Source organism: Martes martes, assembly GCF_963455335.1.
Source record: "Martes martes genome assembly, chromosome: 12".
In the NCBI taxonomy this organism is placed as follows: Eukaryota; Metazoa; Chordata; class Mammalia; order Carnivora; family Mustelidae; genus Martes; species Martes martes.
In genome coordinates, this window is record NC_137900.1 from 3,342,478 (window position 1) to 3,354,116 (window position 11,639).

Here is an 11,639-nt window from a genome sequence, read left to right on the forward strand (position 1 = left end):
TCTTGTGCACATTATTTCAATGTGCCATTGTCCTACATGCCAGACTTCCATTGTCTAGACTATATGTGTTGTTGCAAATTTTGAATGAGGTAGATCAAGGTTTCCAGATTTGTTATTTTTCCAAACTATTCAGGCTATTTCAGGCCTTCAACATTCCCATATATGTTATAGGATTAGCTGGTCAATTTATACCTCCAAAAATTTTGCTGGGATTTTCACAAGGACCACATTAAATTTTACAGGGGAAGTTGACAATTGCTTTCTTGATAATATGAAATCTCCCAATCCATGAAAAGAAATCTTTCTTTATTTAGATCTTTAACTTTTCTCAGCAATATTTTATAGTTTTCAGTGTACAGATCTTGTACATCTTTGTCAAATTTATATCTAAGTATTTTCCATACTACTATGAATGAAATTATTTTGTTAATTTCTTTTCATATTTCCTTAGCTCATGTACAGAAGTGCCATTGACTTTTGTAAGAAATGTTGCTTCTTTGGATCTTCAACCTTTATTAATTCTAGTCTCTTTTATTTTGGTGGGTTCATTGGAATTTTCTACATAGAGGGTCGTGTCCTCTGCAAATAAATGTTCTACTTATCCCATTCAAAGTTGGGTCACTCTAATTTCTTCTTTCTTTCCTTCTTCCTTTTAGAGACCATATTTATAAGGACTTCGCTTTTTGACTATGGTCCGTAAATTTCTACGTTTATATTGGAGTGTTTGACTATTGCCAGTTAGGTGATTATTGATATGGCTGGAACTGCATTTTCCAGTTTGCTACTTGTTTTCTGCGTGTCTCTTACCTTTTCCCCACTTAGCTTGTCTACTTCTTTCTTCTCCACATTTTTTATTGTACCATCTAATTCCTGTTAATTCTCTAACTATATTTTTAGTGATGTTCATAGTGACCATTGAATTTGTTGGGGTTCTCCAGAGAAATGGAGTTAATAGGAATCAGGGGAGAGAAAGAGAGAGACAGAGATTGATCAGTTATGAGGGATTGACTCACATGATTATGGAGGCTGAGAAGCCCCACAATCTGCCACCTGCACAGTGGACCCAGGAAAGTGAGTGATGTGATCCCCGTCTGAGTTCAGAGAAGGAGACGGGTTTCTTGTTGTTGGCATGAATATGGTGGGGCAATGTGGCAAGGGATGTGGTGGTCTTGTGCAGCTGAGAGTGGCCCTCCATGATGCCAGGAGGAAACCAGGACCTGCATGGAACTGAATTGTGCTGCAAGCAAGAAAAAGCTTGGGCGTGGGTTTTCTACCCAGAGCCTCCCAATGAGAATGTAATCCTGTGGAAAGCTGCACTTCAGCCTCAGGGGACCCTGGGTGGTGAATCTCCTGTGATTTTTCCCTGTTCTCTGCTGCCCCACACATGCCTCTATTCCTCCCATGTCCCATGTGTGCCCATACATATCACGACACTTCCAGACACTGCTGGAGTTCCTTTGAGCACCTCCATCCCCCTGATGCCATTGGGGTTCCTCTGAGCACCCCCATCCACCCTGACGCTGTTGGGGCTCCTCTGAGCCCATCCCTGACCACCCCATTGCTGCTGGGCCTCCTCCAAGCCCCCATCCACCCCAGCACATCTGGGGCTCCATGGGTCCTGCAACTTCTCCAAGGACCCTGTTCCTCGACACAACTGTTTGCTTGTAGGTTGCTATTGACCACAAATCCCTGGGGATCTTCCCATGCCCTCTGTGCCCCCAGAAACTACTGTGACTCTTTACAAGCTGCTGGTGCCCCCCATACCCCTGTGATCACTTCCAAGTTCTCTCTGTGCTCCTAGATACCCTTGTGACTCCCTTTCAGTCTCCTGTGACCCAACGGTCCATATCTCCTGCAACCAGAGACACTGCCACCATCTCCACTTAATAAGAGGGAAGAGCCACCTGCCCAGGTACTGCTGGCTCTGGTATTGGGGTCCTTGTGCCCCAATGAGCTAGGCTTTCTCGGCCTGGGGTCAGCTTAGGGTGGAAGCCTGGGGTCTTGTCTGAGTGAGTCTTGCCTGTCTTGCACATGGCTTCCCAAGTTCCCCTGTAGACAAGCTACTTTTGAAAGTCCTAATTTCCCCAAGTCTCACCCTCAGCTTATCTCCTGGGCTTGGAATGGTCTGTTTTATGTCCATACAGAATCTCCTAAGTCGGGTGTCTGTTGGTTCAGAGTGGTCTTGTAGTTTATAGGCAGTGCCTGGTCATTTTCCCATGTGTCTGAGCTGTACAAACAGACAGGAGTTTCTGGACTCAGGCTTTTGGGAACCCTCAGACAGATTAGAATGATGGCACACGATTATTTGTAAGTGAGGTCTGCTCTGCTCCCTCACACTGGAGGAGGGGAACCAGGAACCAAGCTGCTGCTGGCCAGAGACTGAGACCATGGCCATGCTGGGGGGTGGGGGGGAGAGGAGTGGATAAGGGCCAGCAACAACACCACAAAATTTTCTTATTTCTTTGATCAGGCATGGGCTGGTCACTAGAAACTTTTGATTATTTTCCGCTCCTTTGAAGTTGGTTCAGAAATTTCTGCGGGGGGGGGGGGGGTGTTGTTTTGTTTCTTTTGACATTTCTGTGGGGAAACAAGAACTTGGACGGTCCTAGTCCACAGTTTCACTGCTCATCCTTCCTTGCACTTTGGTATAAGTTTGGAGGTGCCTGGATGGCTCACTCAGTGAAGCGGCTGCCTTTGGCTCCGTTCATGAACTTGGGGTCCTGGGATCGAGCCCTGTGTCAGACTCCCTGCTCAGGGGAGGTCTGCTTCTCCCTCTCTCTCTGATCCTCCTCCAGCTTGTGCTCTCTCTGTGTGTCTCAAATAAATAATAATAATAATAATAATAAAGAATAAGTTTGTTGATTTTTTTGAGATTTTAATAGTTTATTAAAAAAAACTTCTTTTTAAAAAAATTTAAAATTTTTTTATAAACATATAATGTATTATTAGCCCCCGGGTACAGGTTTGTGAATCGCCAGGTTTATACACTTCACAGCACTCACCATAGCACATACCCTCCCCAATGTCCATAACCCCACCCTCTCCCTACCCCCCTCCCCCCGGGCACCCTCAGTTTGTTTTGTGAGAGTAAGAGTCTCTTACGGTTTGTCTCCCTCCCGATCCCATCTTGTTTCATTTATTCTTTTCCTACCCCCCAAAACCCCCACATTGCATCTCCACTTCCTCATATCAGGGAGATCATATGATAGTTGTCTTTCTCCGATTGACTTATTTCGCTAAGCATAATACCCTCTAGTTCCATCCACGTCATTGCAAATGGCAAGATTTCATTTTTTCTGATGGCTGCATAGTATTCCATTGTGTATATATACCACACCTTCTTTATCCATTCATCTGGTGATGGACATCTAGGTTCTTTCCATAGTTTGGTTATTATGGACATTGCTGCTATAAACATTCAGGTGCATGTGCCCCCTTCAGATCACTATGTTTGTATCCTTAGGGTAAATACCCAGTAGTGCAATTGCTGGGTCATAAGGTAGCTCTATTTTCAACTTTTTGAGGAACCTCCATGCTGTTTTCCAGAGTGGTTGCACCAGCTTGCATTCCCACCAACGGTGTAGGAGGGTTCCCCTTTCTCTGCATCCTCGCCAGCATCTGTCATTTCCTAACTTGTTAATTTTAGCCATTCTGACTGGTGTGAGGTGGTATCTCATTGTGGTTTTGATTGGTATTTCCCTGCTGCCGAGTGATGTGGAGCACTTGTTCATGTGTCTGTTGGCCATCTGGATGCTTCTTTGCAGAAATGTCTGTTCATGTCCTCTGACCATTTCTTGATTGGATTATTTGTTCTTTGGGTGTTGAGTTTGCTAAGCTCTTTGTAGATTTTGGATACTAGCCCTTTATCTGATATGTCGTTTGCAAATATCTTCTCCCATTCTGTCAGTTGTCTTTGGGTTTTGTTAACTGTTTCCTTTGCTGTGATCTTGATGAAGTCCCAGTAGTTCATTTTTGCCCTTGCTTCCCTTGCCTTTGGTGATGTTCCTAGGAAGAAGTTGCTGCGGCTGAGGTCGAAGAGGTTGCTGCCTGTGTTCTCCTCAAGGATTTTGATGGATTCCTGTCTCACATTGAGGTCCTTCATCCATTTTGAGTCTGTTTTCATGTGTGGTGTAAGGAAGTGGTCCAATTTCATTTTTCTGCATGTGGCTGTCCGATTTTCCCAACACCATTTGTTGAAGAGGCTGTCTTTTTTCCACTGGACATTCTTTCCTGCTTTGTCGAAGATTAGTTGACCATAGAGTTGAGGGTCTATTTCTGGGCTCTCTGTTCTGTTCCATTGATCTATGTGTCTGTTTTTGTGCCAGTACCATACTGTCTTGATGATGACAGCTTTGTAATAGAGCTTGAAGTCCGGAATTGTGACGCCACCAACTTTGGCTTTCTTTTTCAATATTCCTTTGGCTATTTGAGGTCTTTTCTGGTTCCATATGAATTTGAGGATTATTTGTTCCATTTCTTTGAAAAAAATGGATGGGATTTTGGTAGGGATTGCATTAAATGTGTAGATTTCTTTAGGTAGCATAGACATTTTCACAATAGTTGTTCTTCCAATCCAGGAGCATGGAACATTTTTCCATTTCTTTGTGTCTTCCTCAGTTTCTTTCATGAGTACTTTATAGTTTTCTGAGTATAGATTCTTTGCCTCTTTGGTTAGGTTTATTCCTAGGTATCTTATGGTTTTGGGTGCAATTGTAAATGGGATTGACTCCTTAATTTCTCTTTCTTCTGTCTTGTTGTCGGTGTAAAGAAATGCCACTGATTTCTGTGCATTGATTTTATATCCTGACACTTTACTGAGTTCCTGTACAAGTTCTAGCAGATTTGGAGTGGAGTCTTTTGGGTTTTCCACATATAGTATCATATCATCTGCAAACAGTGACAGTTTGACTTCTTCTTTGCCGATTTGGATGCCTTTAACTTCTTTTTGTCATCTGATTGCTGAGGTTAGGACTTCTAGTACTATGTTGAATAGCAGTGGTGATAACGGACATCCCTGCCGTGTTCCTGACCTTAGCGGAAAAGCTTTCAGTTTTTCTCCATTGAGAATGATATTTGCGGTGGGTTTTCCATAGATGGCTTTGATAATATTGAGGTATGTGCCCTCTATCCCTACACTTTGAAGAGTTTTGATCAGGAAGGGATGCTGCACTTTGTCAAATGCTTTTTCAGCATCTATTGAGAGTATCATATGGTTCTTCTTCTTTCTTTTATTAATGTATTATATCACATTGATGGATTTGCGGATGTTGAACCAACCTTGCAGCTCTGGAATAAATTCTGCTTGGTCGTGGTGAATAATCCTTTTAAGGTACTGTTGGATCCTATTGGCTAGTATTTTGGTGAGAATTTTCGCATCTGTGTTCATTAAGGATATTGGTCTGTAATTCTCTTTTTTGATGGGATCCTTGTCTGGTTTTGGGATCAAGGTGATGCTGGCCTCATAAAATGAGTTTGGAAGTTTTCCTTCTGTTTCTATTTTTTGGAACAGTTTCAGGGGAATAGGAATTAATTCTTTTTTAAATGTTTGGTAGAATTCCCCTGAAGCCGTCTGGCCCTGGGCTTTTGTTTGTTTGGAGATTTTTGATGACTGTTTCAATCTCCTTACTGGTTATGGGTCTGTTCAGGTTTTCTATTTCTTTCTGGTTCAGTTGTGGTAGTTTATATGTTTCTAGGAATGCATCCACTTCTTCCAGATTGTCGAATTTGTTGGCGTAGAGTTGCTCATAGTATGTTCTTATAATTGTTTGTATTTCTTTGGTGTTGGTTGTGATCTCTCCTCTTTCATTCATGATTTTATTTATTTGGGTCCTTTCTCTCTTCTTTTTGATAAGTCTGTCCAGGGGTTTATCAATCTTATTAATTCTTTCAAAGAACTAGCTCCTAGATCCGTTGATTTGTTCTATTGTTTTTTTGGTTTCTATTTCATTGATTTCTGCTCTGATCTTTATTATTTCTCTTCTCCTACTGGGTATAGGCTTTCTTTGTTAAGTTTGTTGATTTTAACCAAAGGAAAGTCCTACTGGGAACTGATAGGAATTGCATTTCAAGCCTGTAAATCAATTTCAGAGGAACTAACATTTTCCTACATCGACTCTTCAAATCCATGAAAGCAATACCTCTCTGCACTTACTTAGTCTTGCTTGTTTTCATTAGTTCTACAAGTTTCATTGTCTGGGTCCTCTACATTTCTTAAAAGATTTATACCAAACATCTCATTTTGGAGGGAACTATGGTATAGGTTTTTTTTTTTTTTTAAAGATTTATTTATTTATTTATTTGTCAGAGAGAGAGAGAGAGAGGAGTGAGAGTGAGCACAAGCAGACAGAGTGGCAGGCAGAGGGAGAAGCAGGCTCCCTGCCGAGCAAGGAGCCCGATGTGGGACTTGATCCCAGGACGCCGGGATCATGACCTGAGCTGAAGGCAGCTGCTTAACCAACTGAGCCACCCAGGCATCCCTGGTATAGGTTTTTAATTTTGGTTTCCAATTGTTTGTTACTAATCTATGGTAATATGATCAGCTGAATATTACACTGATCTTTTATTCTGAGACTTTACTGAAGTAATCTATTATATTTTTTATCTATATAAAGTATCTATTTATATTTATATCTACATAAAGTATCTATTATAATTCATTGTGAGTTTTCTCATAGAGAGTCCTCAGAATCTTCTATGTAAACGGTTATATCATCTGCAAATAATAACAGGAATATTTCATCTTTTCCAGACCACATGTCTGTATTTCCATATCTTCTTATACCACACTAACTAGAACCTACAATAATAAGTTGAAAATGGGATGAGAGAAGATATTCTTGCCTTGTTTTTGAACTCACAGGAAAAGCTTTATCCTCGTTCTCCTCCTCCTCCTTCTCCTCCTCTTCCTCTTCTTCTGATTATTATTATTATTAGTAGTAGTAGTATGATGTGTTAGTCACCATACAGTACATCATTAGTTTTTTTTTTAAGATTTTTATTTATTTATTTATTTGACAGAGAGAGATCACAAGTAGGCAGAGAGCAGGCAGGGAGGGGGGAAGCAGGCTCCCCGCTGAGCAGAGACCCCCCCCCAATGCGGGGCTCAATCCCAGGACCCTCGGATCACGACCTGAGCCAAAGGCAGAGCTTTAACCCACTGAGCCACCCACGTGCCCCAACATCATCATTAGTTTTTGATGTAGTGTTCCATGATTCATTGTTTCCACATAACTCCCAGTGCTCCATGCAATACATGCTTTCCTTAATACCCACCACTGGGCCAACCCATCCCCCCACCCCCTTCCCCTCTAAAACCCTCAGTGTGTTCCTCAGAATCTATTGTCTCTCATGGTTCGTCTCTGCCTCTGATATCCCCCCTTCATTTTTCCCTTCCTTCTCCTAATGTCCTCCATGTTATTCCTTATGTTCCACAAATAAGTGGAACTATATGATAATTGACTTTCTCCACTTCACTTATTTCACTCAGCATAATCACCTCCAGTTCCATCCATGTTGATGCAAAAATTGGGTACTCATCCTTTTTAATAGCTGAGTAATATTCCATTGTATATATGGACCACATCTTTTTTATCCATTCAACTGTTGAAGGGCATCTCAGCTCTTTCCAGTCTGGCTGTCGTGGACACTGCTGCTATGAACATTGGGCATGTGGCACTTCTTTTCATTACATCTGTATCTTTGGGGTAAATACCCAGTGGTGCAATTGCTGCATCATACGATAGCGCTATTTTTTAACTTTTGAGACACCTTTACACTGTTTTCCAAAATGGCTGTACCACTTTGTATTCCCACCAACAGGGTAGGAGGGTTCCCCTTTCTCCACAACCTCTCCAACATTTGTTGTTTTTTGTTGTGTTAATTTTTGCCATCCTAACTGGTATAAGGTGGTATCTCACTGTGGTTTGGATTTGAAATTTCCCTGATGGCTAATGATATTGAATATTTTTTCATGTGTCTGTTGGCCATTTGTATGTCTTTGGAGAAGTGTCTGTTCGTGTCTTCTGCCCATTTTTTTGACGTGATTGTTTTTTGGATGTTGAGTTTGAAGAGTTCTTTATAGATCTTGGCTATCAGCTCTTTGTCTATAGTGTCATTTGCAAATATCTTTTCCCATTCTGTGGGTTACCTCTTTGTTTTGTTGATTGTTTCTTTTGTTGTGCAGAAGCTTTTTACCTTGATGAAGTCCCCAAAACTCATTTTCCCTTTTGTTTCCCCTGTCTTTGGAAACATGTTTTGAAAGAAGTTGCAGTGGCCAATGTTGAAGAGGTTACTGCCTATGTTCTCCTCTAGGATTTTGATGGATTCCTGTCTCATATTGAGGTCTTTCATCCATTTAGAGTTTATCATTGTGTATGGTGTAAGAGAATGGTCGAGTTTCATTCTTCTGTATATAGCTGTCCAATTTTCCCATTATTTATTCCCACCATTTATTGAAGAGACTATCCTTTTTCCATTGGATATTTTTTCCTGCTTTGTTGAAGATTATTTGACCATAGAATTGTGGGTCCATATCTGGGCTCTCTATTCTGTTCCATTGGTCTGTGTCTGTTTTTGTGCCGGTACCATGCTGTCTTGGTGATCACAGTTTTGTGACATAGCTTGAAATCAGTCAATGTGATGCCCCCAGCTTTGTTTTTCTTTTTCAACTTTTCTTTTTCAAAAGCAGAAGACTTTTGCACTCCAACAGTACAGAATCCTGGAGGCTCCCTCCCGCTTCTGTTTATCTTCTGATATCTGCCCATAGAATGATGGCTCCCCGCTTCATACCTCAAGACAAACCGCCCGAGATATTCTGTTTGTAGAGATCCAGATATATCTTCTTACATCACAGGCTGATTTTGTGGGTGTTCAGAATGGTCTGGTAGATATCCAGCTCAATTCAAGGACCGGTTGAAATAGGGTCCCCTACTCCTCCGCCATCTTTGCCCCTGTCAAGGAGTGCGCTTGTGATCCTCACTTTTATCTATATATAACTTAGAGTTTAAACTTTGGACATATTAGACTACGATGCAATTATGTTTTTTCAGTTAACATTATATGACTTATTCAAATATCATCGGAGAAAACACTTTTAACATCAATTTTACCTAGAAATTCTCAATATTTTGTACTTTCAGAGTAACCAACAGGAGAATGCCCATAAAATATGAACCCCAGATACAGGACACATATTTATCAGAGTCCCCAGAGACTGGAACAGTACAATGTCCTTTGCTTTCTGGGACAGCACAAGGGATCCTGAAAAGCCAGTGTCCAGGTAACAATAGGGAGGGAAGAATAGGGTCTGATCTTAATCCTCCTGCTGGTTCTGAAGACACCACCATGCTCTCACTGTCACTGGTCTGTTTGTACATGCTTTTGAGACTATCTCAGCACAATGCCTAGAATCCACATTGGATTGAAAGGCACAGGAAAAATTTTCCATGAACTATATATCCATTTATATATTTTTAGGAGTCTTGTAAGTTACAAAAACCTTAGGGATCCCTCTGCAATTTGTGTTTGTGGGTGGAAAACATCTCTCAATGTACAGACACGTTGTACACTTTCACACAACACACATCCCCGAAACAGGATCCTCAGAATGAACCAACACAAAGTACATTCCAAACACAGATGATAGAATGAGAGTGGGATCTGACTTTCAGAGACCCGGGGAGGATGGCAGAAGGAACCCTCAGACAGCACAGCGTAACCCCAAGATATTTTACGAAAATGAGCATCAAGGGCCCAGGTGTGCACAGACATACCAGAGGAAACAACCCTCAGAACTCAGGGAGTCATGTCTGGGGCCTTCCCAGTGGCCATGCCGGGTGGTGGCAGGTCCTGCCAGCTTGTCTGGGGGAGGGTCGCACCAACAAATACACCAGGGCGCCGACAAGTGGGGACTATCCAAGCCCAGAGTCTCCAGAGCAGACACTTGAGCAGGAATGGCTCCAGCTCGCCCCACTGTCTGTCCGAACACCCGGCCCCAGAAACCGTGGTTCTCTGCCAGAGCCTCCTGTGACACCTGCATCCAGGGGCAGCAGATGATGGATAGAGGCATGGACAGGGGCAGGGCTCGCCCGTTATCAGCCGCTGGGCCAGCGCCATGTGTGGGGGCACTGGGGCGCCCTGGCCAGGATTCCACGAGCTGGCTGCTCTCCTCTTCCCGCCCAGTGCACCGTGGCCTGTGGGACATACGCATCTCTGAATGAAGAACAAACACGCCGCCACGGAAGTGTGGCCACGGGAGCCCGAGCTTCCCGGAGCCCTCAGAAGGCACAGCATTGTCATCAGTGGTGACAGGAATGCTCCTCTATCCAAGGGATTCCCTAGAACTCCAGGACCCCATTGCTGGATCTCGTCCTAGGGGAGCAGGAGGAGGCTCTGCAGCCAAACCCGCGGGGCTGACTGACAGGGCCACCCCAGTTCCCAGGCTGCCAGAGACCACGGTGCTCTCGGGAAAGCGTGAGCCTGGCTTCCTGCAGGCTCTCTGTGGAGACCCAGCGAGGCGACTGAGACCTGCCCCACTGGACTGTGCAGAGCACAGCTGGGCCTGCTCTGGGTGAGCACCGGGACGTCCCCAGGGGCCCCGGATGACCTGGTCCTCACCACAGATTCCTCCTCACTTACTGGGAGCTCCCTCCTGATTTGGCCCTGCCACACCGTCCCCGCAAGCTGTCACCTCTCCTAAGTGTTTCTGTGGCGAGGAAGGTTGGCTACCGTAAAAACCTGAAACTATCTCCACTTAATTTCCTTCCCGTTGCACAGACCTTGTATTTTCCAAGGAAAAGAGGCAAATCTTCGCGGACGCCGTTAGCATCCAGCGCCCGCTAGGCCCATGCCATGGACAGGGACACGGTGGGGGGGGGGTGACAGGCACAGGGGCGGCCTCTGTTTGTGTCTGGTTGGGCCCCGGAGCCCCTTCCTCTCTGTGAGGCCCAGCTGGACAGGGAGGGGCAGCCGCTGGGGAGTGCGACCAAGAGGAAACCTCTGCTTCAGGAAGGGGCAGGAGGGTGGGGAGCACTCCGGACCGCCTGCCTGGAGAGGGAGGAGCCCCCGTGGGGTGGCCTGCGGATTCCGTGCAGCGGGACGAGGACGCCGACACGAGTGCCTTTCTTCACTAAACTCTTTGCTGGGGTCGGGGGGAGGCAAGAAGAGGGCCAGGTGTCCCTTGGACCTGGATGGCCTTGGCCCCATCCTGCAGCAGGGACAGCACATCTTGGAGTGCTGAGTGCTGTAGGGGCCTCACCCAAACCCGGAAAAGACACCAGAATCTAGAACCTGGAGAGGAGGCCTTGGCTGGGAGGAGGCAGGTGAGGGCCTGAGTGCTCGCTCCTGGGATCAGAGCATCTGGGTGGGACAGGGGTAGGGGCTGGAAGGGACCAGCACTCCCAGTGAGGGGAGATGAGCGGACTGGGGGGTGCAGGGCAGTTGTGGGGGCAGCAGGGTCACCTCCCTGTGGACCTCTCTCAGGGTCAGCTCATCTCAGTGTCACGAGCCAGGCAGATGCCTTGTCTGACGTGGGGTCTGCACCAATTCCCCAAGAAGGCCCCCCTCAGCCTGGATCCCAGCTCCCACCCAGCACTGGGACTGCAGACGCCTGGGCCCATGGTCCACGTGGTGGGCTGCCCTCC